This window comes from Peromyscus leucopus, chromosome 2 (genome assembly GCF_004664715.2).
Source record: "Peromyscus leucopus breed LL Stock chromosome 2, UCI_PerLeu_2.1, whole genome shotgun sequence".
NCBI classification, from domain to species: domain Eukaryota; kingdom Metazoa; phylum Chordata; class Mammalia; order Rodentia; family Cricetidae; genus Peromyscus; species Peromyscus leucopus.
Window position 1 is genome coordinate 71476157 of NC_051064.1, and position 16400 is coordinate 71492556.

Genomic DNA, 16400 nt, shown 5'->3' on the forward strand with positions numbered 1-16400 from the left:
AGGACTGTCAGAGCAGTTGGCAGGACTAGGTCACTGTAGACAAAGTTTTAAACAGAAGAAGAATGTAAATTTTAAAGTGCGTGTGAGTGTGCCTGTGTGTGCATGCATGTGCGTTCGTACATGCGTGTGTGTGAAGCAAACTTGGGCCTCATGTCTGCAGGGCAAGCACTCTATCACTGATCCGTATTTTCAGCCCTAAACTTGAAAAATAATATTTTACTCTACCTGTTATCTGTGTTAAACAGAGTGTTGCTCAGGTAGTGGTAGAGACAGAACGACTAGTCTGTCCCATTTTAGTCCAGGTGGCAGATCATAAAGGCTTATTCTGGAGACAATGAGATGAGAAAAAAAAAACTCAAGATATATTTTGGAGTAGATGGGACTTATTGGTGAATTAAGGGTTAATGTGATGAAAGGAGAATATGAAGCTGATTTCTTAACTTCTGCCTGAACTGTTTGTGCCCTTGCTTAGTTTCAGAAGACTAATGAGAACTCAATGGAGACACCACAAAGGTAGACAGATACTCAAGTTTTCAGCTGGAGAACAAAAAGATGTTGGTGTGTACAATTAAATAGGTATGAGGAGGCAAAGACAGTGTCCTATGTGCACAGAAGATGTAGAGAAATGACAGACTGAGGCAAATCAGTTTGTCAGGTAAGAAAACAAGGCCTTAGAATTAAGAGGACTGTTTTTCCATATGAAGTTGAGTATTATTCTTTCCAGGTCTGTGAAGAATTGTGTTGGTATTTTGATGGGGATTGCATTGAATCTGTAAATTGCTTTTGGTAAAATTGCCATTTTTACTATGTTAACCCTGCCTATCCATGAGCATGGGAGATCTTTCCATTTTCTGACATCTTCTTCAATTTCTTTTTTCAGGGACTTAAAGTTCTTGTCATATAGGTCCTTCACTTGCTTGGTTAGTGTTACCCCAAGGTATTTTATGTCATTTTTGGCTATTGTAAAGGGTGATGTATCTCTAATTGCCTTCTCAGCTTCTTTGTCCATTGTATATAGGAGGGCTTCTGATTTTTTTGAGTTGATCTTGTATCCTGCTATGTTGCTGAAGGTGTTTATAAGCTTTATCAATTCCTGGGTGGAATCTTTGGGGTCACTCAAGTATACTATCATGTCATCTGCAAATAGGGAAAGCTTGACTTCTTCCTTTCCAATTTGTATCCCCTTAATCTCCTTATGTTGTCTTATTGCTCTGACTAGAACTTCAAGTACTATATTGAATAAGTATGGGGAGAGTGGACAGTCTTGCCTCATTCCTGATTTTAGTGGAATTGCTTTGAGTTTCTCTCCATTTAATTTGATGTTGGCTGTTGGCTTGCTGTAAATTGCCTTTATTATGTTTAGGTATGTTCCCTGTATTCCTGATTGCTCCAAGACTTTTATCATGAAGGGGTGTTGGATTTTGTCAAATGCTTTTTCTGCATCTAGTGAAGATGCTAGATGTGGAACAAGGATGACTGGACTGCTACTCACATCACCAGTGAGGCTACCTGGAAAACGGGACCCCAAAAAAGACACGGAGAAATGGATGAGATCTACATGAACAGCCTGGTCATGAGTGGGAACAATGAAGGGCGACGGTCGAGGGAAAGAGAGTGGGAGATCCTAGCTGGATCAAGAAAAGAGAGGGAGAACAACGAATAGGAGACCATGGTAAATGAAGACCACATGAGAAGGGGAGGAAGCAGAGAGCTAGGGAGGCCCACGGAGATCCACAAAGATACCCCCGCAAAAGACTGCTGGCAATTGTCGCGAGACGGCAGGAACTGACCTACTCTGGTGATGGGATGGCCAGACACCCTGATAGTTGTGCCATAAACCCCATCCAAGGACTGAGGAATCTGGATGCAGACATCCACGGCTGGGCCCCTGGTGGAGCACTGGGAGTCTAATTAGTGAGAAAGAGGAGGGTTTATATGAGCGAGAATTGTTGAAGCCAAGGTTGGATAAAGCACAGGGACAAATAACCAAATGAATGAAAGCACAGGATCTATGAACCAAAGGCTGAGGGGCCCCCAACTGGATCAGGCCCTCTGAATGGGTGAGACAGTCATTTGGCTTGATCTGTTTGGGAGGCAACTGTGCGGTGGTGCCGGGTCCTGGGCTCGTTGCATGAGTTGGCTGTTTGAATCCTGGGACTTATGCAGGGACGCTTGGCTCGGTCTGGGAGGGGGGGACTGGACCTGCCTGGACTGAGTCTACCAGGTCGATCCTGGTCCTTGGGGAGACCTTGATCTGGAGGAGGTGGGAATGGGGGGTGGGCTGGGGGAGGGGAGGGGAGCGAGAGGGGGAGAACAGGGGAATCTGTAGCTATTATGTGAAACTGAATGGTGTTGTAAAATAATAAAAAAAAAAAAAAGAATTGAGAGGACTGGAGGATGAAGGCCCGTGTGGACTGGAAATGACCTCTCTCAAGATCTGACCATTGGCTTCTTTAATAAAAGTTGTTTTATGGTAAATCTGAAATTCTGATTGACAAGGAAAATATAAATTGTAGAAATAGAAATCATATGTGCATCTAGATAAATCACAAGTTTATGTACTGAAAAGTAAAAGGAATGGAATATTGAAGAGTGTCCAAAGAGGGTAAATAGATAATATTTAGAACATCTGTAAGCTGAAGGGAAGTCCGAGGGACAGAGACACTGCTAATGCAGATTACAGAATGAAGCTATTGAGGAGATGACACAGGAGTGAGTATGACTGAAAGCCGACATGCACTTCCAAAAGTAATTATGGACCCAGCTCATTTGGATTCTTAGCAATCTGAACTTTGCCCCCTTGTTAAACAGTTAACATCTTGTACATCTTCAGAAGAGATGTGCCAAGAGGCAAACTAGACTGGTGAGAGCAAGGAGAAAAGACGATGTACAGTATAGTTGTCATGTGTTACCATCTACTCATCTCCATGCCAAGTATGAGTGTATCTCTAAACTCAACAGAAACCTGACTCCTTGTGAGTAATTAGTAATAGTGATACGAATATGCATGTTATTTTAACTTTTAAAATCTTGATGAAACTTCTGACAAGTTCCTTTATTTGCCTTCTCTCTTGTCTCGTGTGTGTGTGTGTGTGTGTGTGTGTGTGTGTGTGTGTGTGTGTATTCTTATGCACATGCAGAGAGAAGCAAAAGGTTAGCATTGGATGTCTTCTCCAATACCTGTCCATCTTAGTTTTGAGACAGGGTCTCTCACTGAGCCTGGAGTTTGCTAACTCAGCCAGACTGGAGAGCAAGTCATAGCTATCTTCCTGTCCCCACTCCTCCATGGTTGGGATTACAGTTGTGCTGGCCTGTTTTGCATAGGTGCTTGGGAATCAACTTGAAGCCCTCACAATTCCACAGTGAGCACTTTACCAAGCTAGCTGTCTCAGAAGTCCATCTTCCTTCTCTTAATGTTGTCTTCTTTATTTACTGTAATTTACATTGTTCGTTCTTTGTTTTCTGGTTCCTTGCTAGTCACTGAAATTTCAAGGTCATGCCTCCAGTTCAAGTATACCAAACTTATTTAACAGATAAATAATTGAAAGATTGACACAATATTGATACCTTTGTATATTGAGTTATGTTTTGAAAATATCAGTGCTGAGCATTTATGCTAATTTAATTATGAATAATTTATAAGCACAATAAATATTTTTCCTGCAACCTTCTTTAGTGCAAAATAAATGACTGACACACATTGAGTTTGTGCATATCATGATTCACTTGTATTTTTAATGAGTGTCTCAGGCTCGTGTGCACTTGAGCAATTCTGTCAGTCTCCTGCATTCAGGTGCCACTTTTCTGATTGACATCAGACAAGATTTGTGTCATCTGAAAGGATGCAATTTTATGGGAAAGCAGATAATAATTGCTCTTGCTTCTTGAGAGAAACCATACTAGTCAAACAGGAAGGAAAATGACTCATAAAAAAGCCACCCTCCTCAGCCAAAGGTCACCCTTCTCCATCTAAATCTAAACTCCATGTCACCACTTATTCATTTATTCATTCAACCAACAAATTTTCATGTCAAGTCACTGTTTTTCTAAGCAATGTTCTTCAAGAATTTATTGTCAAACAAACAAAAAAGCATCTCCAGTCCCCAAATAGTTCTGAGAAGTGCAGAGATGAGAAAACTAACACGAGTGTACCACATAATAAATAGTCAGAGTGTAGATGCACAAGCTGGTGAGACAGCAGATGAATGAAGCAGGTCGGGGATGCTCAACTGCAGATAAGAAACCAGAACACAGGCTCACAAAGAAAGGGGTCAAGGGCATCTCACAAAGAATATTCCCTCCCCATGAAAAGAGAGGAGACAGCATGAAGCATCTAGAGAATTCTAGGCTTTGGATACAAGCTTCTTAGGTAATTGGAAGCAATAAATATTTACACAATTGGATAAACAGGACAAAGAGATACCACAGTTATGTTTCAAAGGAACTAAGCCCATAAGGGATAGAATATGAAGCAACGGTCTCTTCTGAGGGGTCTTCAGTAATTTGTGAAGGGAAGCAAGATGATCTTGAGCACAGAGATTATCCGGAACTCAGGCAAAAAAATGATTAAAAAATCGTGAATTTAGCATTTGAGATGTTGGATTGGTATATAAAGACTAGATGTGTCTCATCCTTCTCCCTTCCCCTCTCCCTCTCCCATCCTTCTCTTCACCTCCCCCTTCTTGGAAATAAGTTCCTCTCAAAATCCTCTGTCTTGATTTGTGTCTCTACTCCCTGGGCTGATTTGGGAAACTCAATAATGATCTTAAGAGGTTCTTCACATTTTAAAATTTAAAAGCTTTTGGCATAAAGTGCAAGAATGTCATACAAAATCAGGCCAAGAGATGCTAAATAATGCTAAAACTGAATCTATAAACAATAAATAATTCCAGAGGAAATTCCAGAGTCCTAGAGTAGAACATTTGTACCCCATAACATACTTTGCGTATTATTTATTAATCTTTTTGCAATAGATATATTAATATTTAATATTTCTGTTCTCAAAAGATATGATGTGATTGTATATATTTGTCACTTTAAAGACAAAAATAATAAATTCATCAGTCAGTATATTCATTGTACTTTTCATATTAAATGGATTTATTATGTTTTAAGCATTACAAAAAGGAGGTAGAGTATGCAAGTTGTGGCTGAGCCTGAATCTTTTCTTCAAAATTGAGAAGGCAAAATTTAGACAGAAGTGACCACACACACACACACACACACACACACCTTTATATTTGGATATACAGTCATACCCAAAGGAGAGTATAATACGACTGACCACCTCAATGAAATACATTCTTAACCTTCATAATATGAGAAAAATTGCTCTTCTGCCCCTTAATTCATGGCACTTTATAAATTTGGGATAGGTAAAGTTTTTCCTTTAAAAACAAATGACAAAATAGTGAGTTAATTAAACAACCTCTAAGCTTAGCACTTCTATCCCATCTGATTACATGGGACAATGATGGTCCAACTGAGTTCACAAAGATACACTAAAGAATCTGAAAATGAGATACTCCTGCCTTGTCATTGCATATTCTGACCAGATTCATATGGGCCTTCCAGAAAATACAGCCCCCTGCCCATGCAGGGCTTGTCATGCCAACCCTGAAGTCACCAGACTGCTAAAAGAGCTTTTGAGTTCAATCACTAACTTGCCTCTGTGACCAGACATTCAATTTTTGCTATTCTCAGTGCTTCTTACTGTGAACAAAGATTTGAGAAGTACAAAGAATTAATTACACTAATGTTCTTCTAGCAATTCGAGTGAAATCATCATTACAAATCTTTTTTTTATTTTTTAATTAATATTTTAAATTATACTCATAATATTAATTACACTCATGATATTAATTGCATTAGTGGTATTCGTTGATTACATTCACAGGATTCATTCAATATTTATATTTACAAGACTTATTAATTACATTAATTGTATTGATTTATTACATTCATGATATTATGTCCTGATACTACTGTCCATTTGTGGGGCTTTCCCATCACAAAAAACAGAGATTCTGTACTTAGGAAATCATTGCTCTATATTACTTTCTTCTCCACCTTGAGATAACATCTAATCTTTCTGTCTCTATGAGTTTGTATATTCTATATACTACATGTAATACAATTCTATAGTATGTGTCCTTTGAATGTAAAAACATTTTATGTACAACAGCAGAAGAAATAATACACAGATAGCCTCAACATACAAACTGGTTGAATCTTAATCACAATTAGTAGATCACACGTTTCAAAATAAGATGCTGAAATGGAAATGTATAGATATACTGTTTTAAAATATGTTAATCCCATTTCTAATGTTAGAGGGGTCAATTTCAGGTAGCAAGCAATGAGCAGAAGCATATTAGAATTTCTTTAAATGCCCAATAAAATAAAATTCTGTTATGCAATAGAACCAAATTAGTAATATTTAAGTAACTATATACTGATAATCTTAGAATAAATGAAAGACATATTATGGGCTGGAGAGATGATTCATCATTTAAGAGCAGTTGCTGCTCTCCAAAAGGACCCAAGTTCAGTTCCCAATGTCCACATCAGATAGCTCCCAACTGCATTTAACTCCACTTCCAGGAGATTTGTTGCCCTCTTCTGGCCTCTGAGGGCACTGCATGCACATGATGCACATAGAGACAAGCAGACACACACACACACACACACACACACACACACACACACACACTACACATAAACATAAATACAATTTATAAGTATTCTTTTTTAATTTTTTTATTTTTTTCCTTTTATTTTATTTTATAATACCATTCAGTTCTATATAACAGCCACAGATTCCCTTGTTCTCCCCCTTCCTTCCCCCCTCCCCTTCCCCCCAGCCTACCCCCCATTCCCACCAAAATTAGTTGAATCATATTTGAAATGTATAAAACATACTTGTACCAATGTACAGAATTGTATCAAATGACAGAATTGAGAAAAAAAGTTTGTGTCCACCATGTGGCTATTCTAGCCACATGGTATTTAAAACATAAATAGTCAGCATTTAGCTGAGTGTTCATTTGTACTGCAATAGAGCAAATTAGCATGTGACATAAGCCATCTCTTAGTAACAATTCCAGGCTGCACTGACATAAAGTATTCAAATTTCTGCAAGAAATTTAACTTGCGTATTTGACAGTTTAATTATCTGGTGCATATTTCAGTAGTTCCCATTATAAGAAAATATGTCTAAATTTTTCACCAAGGATTGTGACAAACTATTGTCTATAACAGTAGTTTCATTTGATAAATTTTAATTCTCTAAAAACAGATTGAAAAAGAAATCAGGGAAACAGCACCCTTTACAATAGTCTCAAATAATATAAAATGTCTTGAGGTAACTCTAACCAAGCAAGTGAAAGAATTGTATGATGAAACTTCAAGTCTTTGAATAAAGAAATTGGAGAAGATATCAGAAGATGGAAAGATCTTCCATGCTCATGGATTCATAGGATTAACACAGTCAAAATGGCCATCCTACTAAAAGCAATCTATAGACTCAATACAATCTCCTTCAAAATTCCAACACGATTCTTTACAGACCTTAAAAGGACAATTCTCACCTTTATATGGAAAAACAAACAAAAAAACAGGATAGCTTAAATAATCCTGAATAATAAAAGATGTATCACAATCCCTGATTTCAAGTTGTACTACAGAGCTATGTAATAAAAATACATAGTATTGTCATAAAAATAGGTTGATCAATGGAATTGAATAAAAGACCCAGACATAAATCCACACACATATGGACACCTCACTTTTTATCATGAAGCCAGAAATACACACTGGAAAAAAAGAAAGTATCATCAACAAATGATGCTGGGGTGCTAGTCTACCTGGATGTCTGCATGTAGAAAAATGAAAATAGATCCATACTTACACTTTGCACAAAACTCAAGTCCAAATGGATCAAAGACCTCAACATAAAATCAAGCACACTGAACCTGATGGAAGAAAAATTGGGGAACAGCATTGAACACACTGGCATAGGAGACAACTTTCTAAACAGAACACTGATAGCTCAGGCACCAAGATCAATAATGAATAAATGGGACCGCATGAAACTGAGATTCTTGTGGCAAAGGACATCATCAATCAGACAAAGCAGCAGCCTACAGAATGCAAAAATATTTTTACCAACTCCACACCTGACAGAGGTCTAATATCCAAAATATATAAATAACTCAATAAACTAGATATCAACAAACCAAATAATCCAGAAAAAAATAGGGTACAGATCTAAACAGAGAATTCTCAATAGAGGAATCTCAAATGGCTGAGAAACAAAGAAATGTTCGTCATCCTTGACCATCAGGGAAATGCAGCTCAAAACAGCTCTGTGATTCCATCAGAATCACATCTTATAACTATCAGAAGGACTAAGATCATGACACAAGTGACAGTGTATGCTACTGAGATGTGGAGCAAGGGGAACACTCCTCCATTGCTGGCAGGAGTGCAAAACTTGTATAGCCACTTTGGAAATCAATATAGTGGTTCCTCAGGAAATTGGGAACCAATCTACCTCAAGACCCAACTGTACCACTCTTGAGCATAAGCCAAAAGGACACTCCATCCTTCCACAAGAACATTTGCTCAACTATGTTCATAGCAGCTTTGTTTGTAATAACCATAAACTAGAAACAACCTAGGTGTCCCTCAACCAAAGAACAGATTTTAAAAATGTAGTACATTTATAGAATGAAGTATTACTCAGCTGTTAAAAAAAAATATGTTTTGAAATTTGCAGGCAAAAGGATGCAACTAGAAAAAAAAATCATCCTGAGTGAAGTAACCCAGACCCAGAATGACAAATGTTTCCACTTATGGGTGGATATTAGCTGTTAAGTAAATGATAATCAACTATAATCCACAGACCCAGAGAGGTTAGATAAAGATGAGGGCTCTAGGTGGCACATGGTTCTCCCTGGAAAGGGGAAAAAGAACATATTTTGTTGGTGGACTGGGGGCTTGTGGGGATTGGAGCAGGAGTAGAAGGAATAAGATGGTAGGGAAGGGATGGAGGGAGAGAGTGCAGGGAGAGATGGCTGGAATTAGGGGGCATTTGGGGCAGTGTGGAAACCTAGTGTGGTGGAAACTTCCTATAATCTATATGGGTGACCCTAGTGAGGACTCCTAGTATTGGAGGCTACACAGTCTAAACTGGCCATTTTTGATAGCCAAACGAGGCTTCCAGTGGTGGTACTGGATTTCATTTGGTTGAGTTGTTGGCCAAGGGGTTCCATGGAGATCCCCAAACAACTCAGGCTTATGCTAGGATAGAGGGTTGCTTTCTGAAAACTGACAGTGGGACCCCATTGCTGAGGGCAACATTCAGAGAGGTCAATCTGGTGGGTGCATGTAGCCTTCACCTCTGTGTTATAGTCTCTTTAGTGTGGGAAGGCACTCTGCCATGGGGATCCCTGCAGATGTAATATAGGGAAGCAAACCCCATAAAGAGGGGTTCTCAGCAAGGGCAGCAAGTAGCACTCACTGCTGAGCCATCTCTCTAGGCCTCCAACAGATTTTGATCCTTGTTATTTACTAGTGGTCTTTTCTGACGGCTGACATCCTCATTTCCTGTGTCATCCTTCTCTGTGTTGAGACACTTTCTTTAAGTTGGCATCTCTCCCCAGACACCACATGACTAAATATGTTCTGTAGCCTGCTGTGGATATCACTCTATATAAATAAAACACTGATGGCCAGTGACCAGGCAGGAAGTATAGGCGGGACAAAGAGAGAGGAGAACTGGGGAAACTGGAAGAAGGAGGAGAGACACTGCAGCCACTGCCAGGACAAGCAACATGTGAAGACGCTGGGAAGCCACCAGCCACGTGGCAAGGTATAGATTTATAAAAATGGATTAATTTAAGATAAAAGAACAGTTAGCAAGAAGCCTGCCACGGCCATACAGTTTATAAGTGATATAAGCGTCTGAGTGATTATTTTATACGTGGATTGTGGGACTGCGGGGCTTGGGGAACCTGGAGAGAAGCCCTCCAGCTACAGTAGCCACCATTTTGAATAAAGCCTTCCCATCCCCAAATATGGGGTCTACTTGCAGGGACAAGGGGCTACATTTAGATGGGGCATATATTACATGTATGGCCTTGGAAAATAAGGACCACACAGCCAAAGGCCTTCATGATTACCAAGAATCAGGTGACAGAAAAAAAAAAAAAACATAATCATCCAGCACAAAAAGGCAGAAGTGTGGTGGAATACAGATGAACAAGTTTAGTATCAACAATTAGGCTTACAATGGTGAATTATACATGGAAGCTTATATGGTTGCCACAGACCAACTTGTTATGTACAGCTTGAAAGCTTTTGCTATTTCTTATGCCCCCTAAAATGCATCTCTCTGCTTATGGCCTGAAATAAAATGGGCTTTCTTCACATATTTTGTTGGATGAATATATCAGGTGGTTGTCTTTGAAGGCAGTTCTGATGTACATGCCAAAATTTCCTAAGTGGACAATAAGACTCCTAGTCTTTCCATCTGCATCCCTGTCTCAATTGGGGTTTCTATGCTGTGAAGAGACACATGTCCATGGCAACTCTTATAAAGGAAGCATTTAACTGGAGCTGGTTCAGAGGTTTAGTCCATTATCATTACAGCAGGAAGTATGGTGCATGCAGGCAGATGTGGTGCTACAGAGGCAGCTCAGAGTTCTACATCTTAATCCACAGGCAGCAGGAAGTGAATGTCACAGTAGACCTGGCTTGAGCATTTGAGATCTCAAAGCCTGCCCCTTAGTGATGTACTTCCTCCAACAAGGCCACACATTCTAATAGTGCCACTCCCTGTGAACCTATAGGGACCATTTTTATCCAAACAACCACAGTCTCCATCTCTCAGCCTTCCCCAGCCCTTACCAGCTACCTGCTGTAAAACATACCACACTCAGCATTATTAATTCAGTTGCATCCATCCATCTGGCTTTGAAGTCCATAGTCCTGTCTTTGAAGCCTTCATTATATACACTATATAACTGGTGTTTTATAAACAGAGACACTAAAAAAAATTATAAAGAAAATATCCTAAGACCTTTGTTGATATCTCCATACTTAATAGTTGAAATTTTTAAGTGAGCTTTTATAAATGTTCTTATTATACCACATACAAAACCGGTGTCCTTAATTATGTAACTGTCTTCCTTCTTTAAATAATTGTCATATCTCTAGAGTTGCTGCAATGGAAATATGAGTGAAGAAAATGGCTGAAGGCCATGTATATCCTGGGAAGCAGATGGACCCTCAATAACACAAAGAAACTCATTTAATCCATACCATGGTTCATCTTAAAAATGACTTCATTCTGTGGGCTCTTAGGATCACCTGAAGATGGTTGTAACTGTGAATATTAAATTCACAAATGTCAAGGGTCTGTTTTCTATGTTGCTTTTATCAAGTGGAAGGAACAAAACAGAGTATCATTTAAGAGCACAGACTTCCTATCCAACGAATTGGGGTTTGGGGTTAAGGCTTTATTCCTCTATACTTGCGTCACCTTAAGAGAATTACTATTTCTGACCCTGACTCTGTCATCTGTTAAAGCTGGCTGATTGTCTTAGTCACCTCATAGGGCTATTATGAGGATAAAGCAAGACACTGCATAACATGTTGGAGATAGCAGTAGTCATTAGTTTGAAAGCGCTTTTGTAATTATTAATGGATTCTGGTTTCAGGACAGAAACTATGCCTTGGGTTTGCCTGATTTCTTAATGCTACTATAAAACAGAGACTTTATTTAAAATCCCGGGCTTCTAAAAACATAAGCTTTAATTTTCAGAAGAAAACAGACTTCTGCATAATATAAGTCACTTGAGGTGAGAGATGATGAGTAAGAGAAAACCTCCTGTGGCTTCTTTGGTGAAGGAGAAGCTGCCACAGCATGGGAAGCCTATTCTGAGCCCCTCAAATGTGTCTCAGCAGCAGCAGACTCATGGAGGGGAGCAAATGTCACCTCTGTGCACAAACATGGAAGCACCCTGCTCACTGGAACACTCCAAGCTCCAGCCTCCTCATCTGGATCTGCTGGCCCAGGAAAACACTAGGAGAATGGCCTCATTCCTTCACTGCTGAAGCATCATTTCTTCTGTTGGGGAATATCCTGAAGTCCTGTGTCAAATTTTACTGTAGGTCATCATGTTTTTGGAAACTTGTATCAATCTAGAAAAGATCCAAAACAGTTTTCCCCAGGAGAACAAAGATTGCTGTTTGGAACCAGAAGCTTGGTGAAGGAAGGATGGAACTCGTTACCAGAAAAAGAGTATGGAAAGGGAGTGACTACTGGAGAACACATATCTCCAAATATCATCCTCATGTGAGATGAGCCCTTTGTTTTCCTGTTAAAAAAAATGGTGCAATTGACATTTGCAAAAGGGGTCTTATTACTGAGACCGCTGTGTGCAAGTAGATGAACTGTGGGAGAGACGTAGCAATAAAATAGTGACTTTAACAAGCACTTCCAACTCAAAGACTACATTCCACAAGCAAATTTCTACAGGTGCCACTTACTGGGAACGCCTGTGCCATACACTTTTCATGCATTAAATTTCCACATTTAATTAAATTTCCACATTTAAAATCATGAGGCATCTTCAAAATAGGAGATGGTATTGAGGTCATTTTGGAGATGGGAATCTATGACTCAGAGATGCTGAATTACTTGCAGGTGACCCCATGGCTTGTAAGTGATGGAGACATAATTTCTACATAGCTAACCCCAGCTTCTAAGTCCTAATACCTCATAGCAAAAGAGAAGAGAAAAATGCAGATAACTTAAGAGGGCAGTGACCCCGCCAGCAAGGAGAGCTTGGGACCTAAATGAGAACATTGTAGACACCGTTTAAAAGGATACTTCAGAATCACACTAAAGGGATATAGGAGCATAATATTTAGCCATCATTCATCTAGAATGAGAAAGATGCTAGTATTGTAAGAGAATGACCAGCTAGAGACCTTTAATAAAATGAAGTCAATAACTAATTGCTTGTGTTCTTACAGTAAACCACTGTTTATGTTTACCTATATAGTGATTACCTGTTTTCAAATACATCTCTTTACTCTTCTGAAATCAATTAGAGATTGCCAAACAATAGAGGTATCTGCATTCTCCTACTTCTGCTGGCCTTTTCCTGGAATATCCCTCCTTCCTAGCCCTGCCATACTCCATTGTTTGATTTGTTGTAACTGTCAGGATTTATAATTACATGAAATGTCTATTTTTCCAACTACTTCGCTGTTGTCTCTCTCTTGCTCCGTGCATAGGCAGAGAGCACACCTCACAGTAGAAGGTTAAAATTAAAGAATAAGGGAAAAAAGGTTAAAATTGCCTTTCTAGATTGGATGAGTATTCAGTAAAAGATTCTGTGCCCTTGCTGACTAAGAGATGTTACTGATTTATTGTGAACACATGTTCTTTGTCCATCACCATTGCTGCAAATGTTCTTAGCAGTTCGTGTTCCTTCACTTTTTGTTTGTAGCAGATTATTCAATGCCAGAAATAACAGAATATAGTATTCAGTTTAATGAATCTTGAATTCTCACATATTCACATAATTGGTCTATGTTTAATAATTTAATAATGTCTAATAGCTATTAGTAGATAGGAATTTTTTGTTTGTTTGAGACAGGGTCTCTCTGTGTAACCCTGGCCATCTTGGAACTCACTCTGTACATCAGGCTGGCCTTGAATTCAGACATTCACCTGACTCGGCCTTCTGAATGCTGGGATTAAAGAAGTGTGCCACCACTGCCCAGCAGGAATTTATTTTTATGTGGCAGAATTAGGAATTTAATTATATTATTTTTCTAAATGTTTTGTTTTCTTATCTCTTAATCTCATATTTTCCTTCTATTTTGCTTTATTTTTCATGTATAATTTATTAATTCAATATATTAAATTGATGTTCTTTATGTATGTTATCTTTTATTCTAGTTACTTCTTAACCCTCTTTTAGTACTTCTGTTTTTAAACTATTCTTGCCTTACAAAAATAACATTTCCGGCCAGGCGGTGGTGGTGCATGCCTTTAATCCCAGCACTCAGGAGGCAGAGGCAGGCGGATCTCTGTGAGTTCGAGGCCAGCCTGGGCTACCAAGTGAGTTCCAGGAAAGGCGCAAAGCTACACAGAGAAACCCTGTCTCGAAAAACCAAAAAAAAAATAATAATAATAATAACATTTCCAATATTCTAATGTAGGCTAAGGCAAGACCCTTCTATTATTTTCTTTTTCAAATTTTCTTAATTTGGTTCACTATGTCTTTTTAAATTTTTGCTGATGATTTTAACAAAATTGTACGGCTTGAAGTTGTTTTTAATAGCTTGAAACTGTGTGTGTGTCTGTGTGTGTGTGTGTGTGTCTGTGTGTGTGTGTGTGTGTGTGTGTGTGTGTGTGTGTGTGTGTGTGTGTGTGTGTGTGTGTACACATGCATGTTCATTGTGGGGGAAGGAGAACATCACTTTAGCATCATGAGAAAAATTGCAAGATGCTGCATGTGATGCTGCTCCATAAGTGTCACTAGAAGCTTCTAAACTATTACTTAATAAATATTTATTTGAAGAATTGCCTCCCTTAAGACTGTGAAAGAATTAACTTCAACATCTGGAGTTCCTCAGTAGAACTGATTATAGGCCTGAGTCTGATTACATGGATTAATCATTATCTGGTAGGGGAAGAAAAGGGCTCTTTAGCTAAAGCCCATGTTGCTTTTTCTTGCCAAATTCTTTTATGTCTCCATCTAGTGCTGGATAATCAATATGATCAGCTTATTTTATTCTCATTCTTGCTTTCATACAAGCCTGTCCCTCATGCTAATCTAGTGATTTCTTCTGTGGGAAGGTTTTGAATGACCCTTGGTTACATTTCAGGCAAAATGGTGGGTCTTGAAACTGCTAGAAATGGCTTCCTCTCCAATCTTTTGATTTTTAGTCCCTCAGATTATGATCAAAGTCCAGGAATTTGGGGTGAATGAAAGGATAATTCCAGTTGACATACACTATCTCTGGCTCAATCTGTCAGAAGAGAGGTTTAAGACACAATTCTAGTTTATTGTGTGAGATAAGCACTACAGTGCATGCAAGGCAGTCTGCAGTGGAGAGATGAACAACCTAAGACATACATTGTTCTGGTAATCATCAGAAATTACCAGATAAAAATTCAAGTCACCGCATCAAGAAATCAGTAAGTCAAATACATTGTAAATGCACATACATACAAACAAATGAATAAAAATAATTTTAAAAAGTAAAAACAAAAACAACAAAACCATTTCTACATTCAAAGAAGTAAGAAATAGTTTACTCTGAGCCAAATATGGGTGATCACAACCAGAGAACATGAGTTCTAGTAATTCTAAATGATGTAGGGCCATAGTCGAAGAGTTTACATAGGCTTTTATATCCACAAACCTCCTGCCTCAACTTGTGCCATGCTGTGTTGACTCCCATGGGAGGCTTGCCCCTTTCTGGAAGGAGACAGAGGAGGAGTGGATGAGGAGGAGTAAAACGGAGGTGGGGGGAGGTAACAGGAGGAGAGGAGGGAGTAGAAACTGTGGTCGGTATGTAAAACAAACAAAAATTTTAATTAAAAAAATCACACAAAAAATCTAATTTGTACATCAATAAATACATTCAACAAATACTTTCTTGGTGCATTAGATAGGTGGGCTCCAGCTAAGCAAGAGAGTCATTGCTATAAATTCCAGATGCTATAACATTTTTAGTTTTAGGACTGATGGAGTCTCGAAGCCTGCTAAGCTTAGCAACACATTGTAAGAAGTTATCCTAATACCCATGAGACTGTCAGGTCAAACACAGAAGCTAAGGTAAATGGTTTTGAAGCATTTTAGATAGCCTGATAATTTTGGCTTTTAATCTACAAACTATTTTCTCTATAATCATATTGTTCTTGCCAGCCCAGGTCAGTCTACAGAATCTGTAACATACATACAACTTCAGTGAATTTTGCTTAACCACAACCTAAAAGACTTTCTAGAAATCTGGATGAAAGCACTAAGTTTGGAAAAATGAATGTAAATGCAAACAGTCCATTTTCAGGTAAAAAGAGAGTTTTCATGAAAATACTTGCCTGGTTCAAGAAAAAATGAATTATCCAGTATGGCTTGGTATGTGTTGTAGGAAAGGAAAAATATTACAGACTAGAATTTTTGCCAGTTCTCAGAGACAGTCCAATAGTTCCCAACCGGAAGGTAGTTAATTCAATTGGATCAATACATGCTGTGCAACTAACATTTATAAAGCTTTGTTCTAAACTTTCTCAGGGAATCCTTGTGAAAGGGTAACTATGTCAAGTGCCTGCTGTTGGGAAGAATAAATGACAAATATATTAATGCTGCAAG

The 16400-nt window shown here is 38.6% G+C and overlaps 1 protein-coding gene across 1 annotated transcript in view; it reads left to right on the forward strand.

The window, feature by feature from the left end:
* The window catches only part of Grin3a (glutamate ionotropic receptor NMDA type subunit 3A), a 188544-nt gene that overhangs the window by 34066 nt on the left and 138078 nt on the right, over window positions 1-16400 (forward strand). The gene's annotated exons all lie outside the window — the stretch shown is intronic.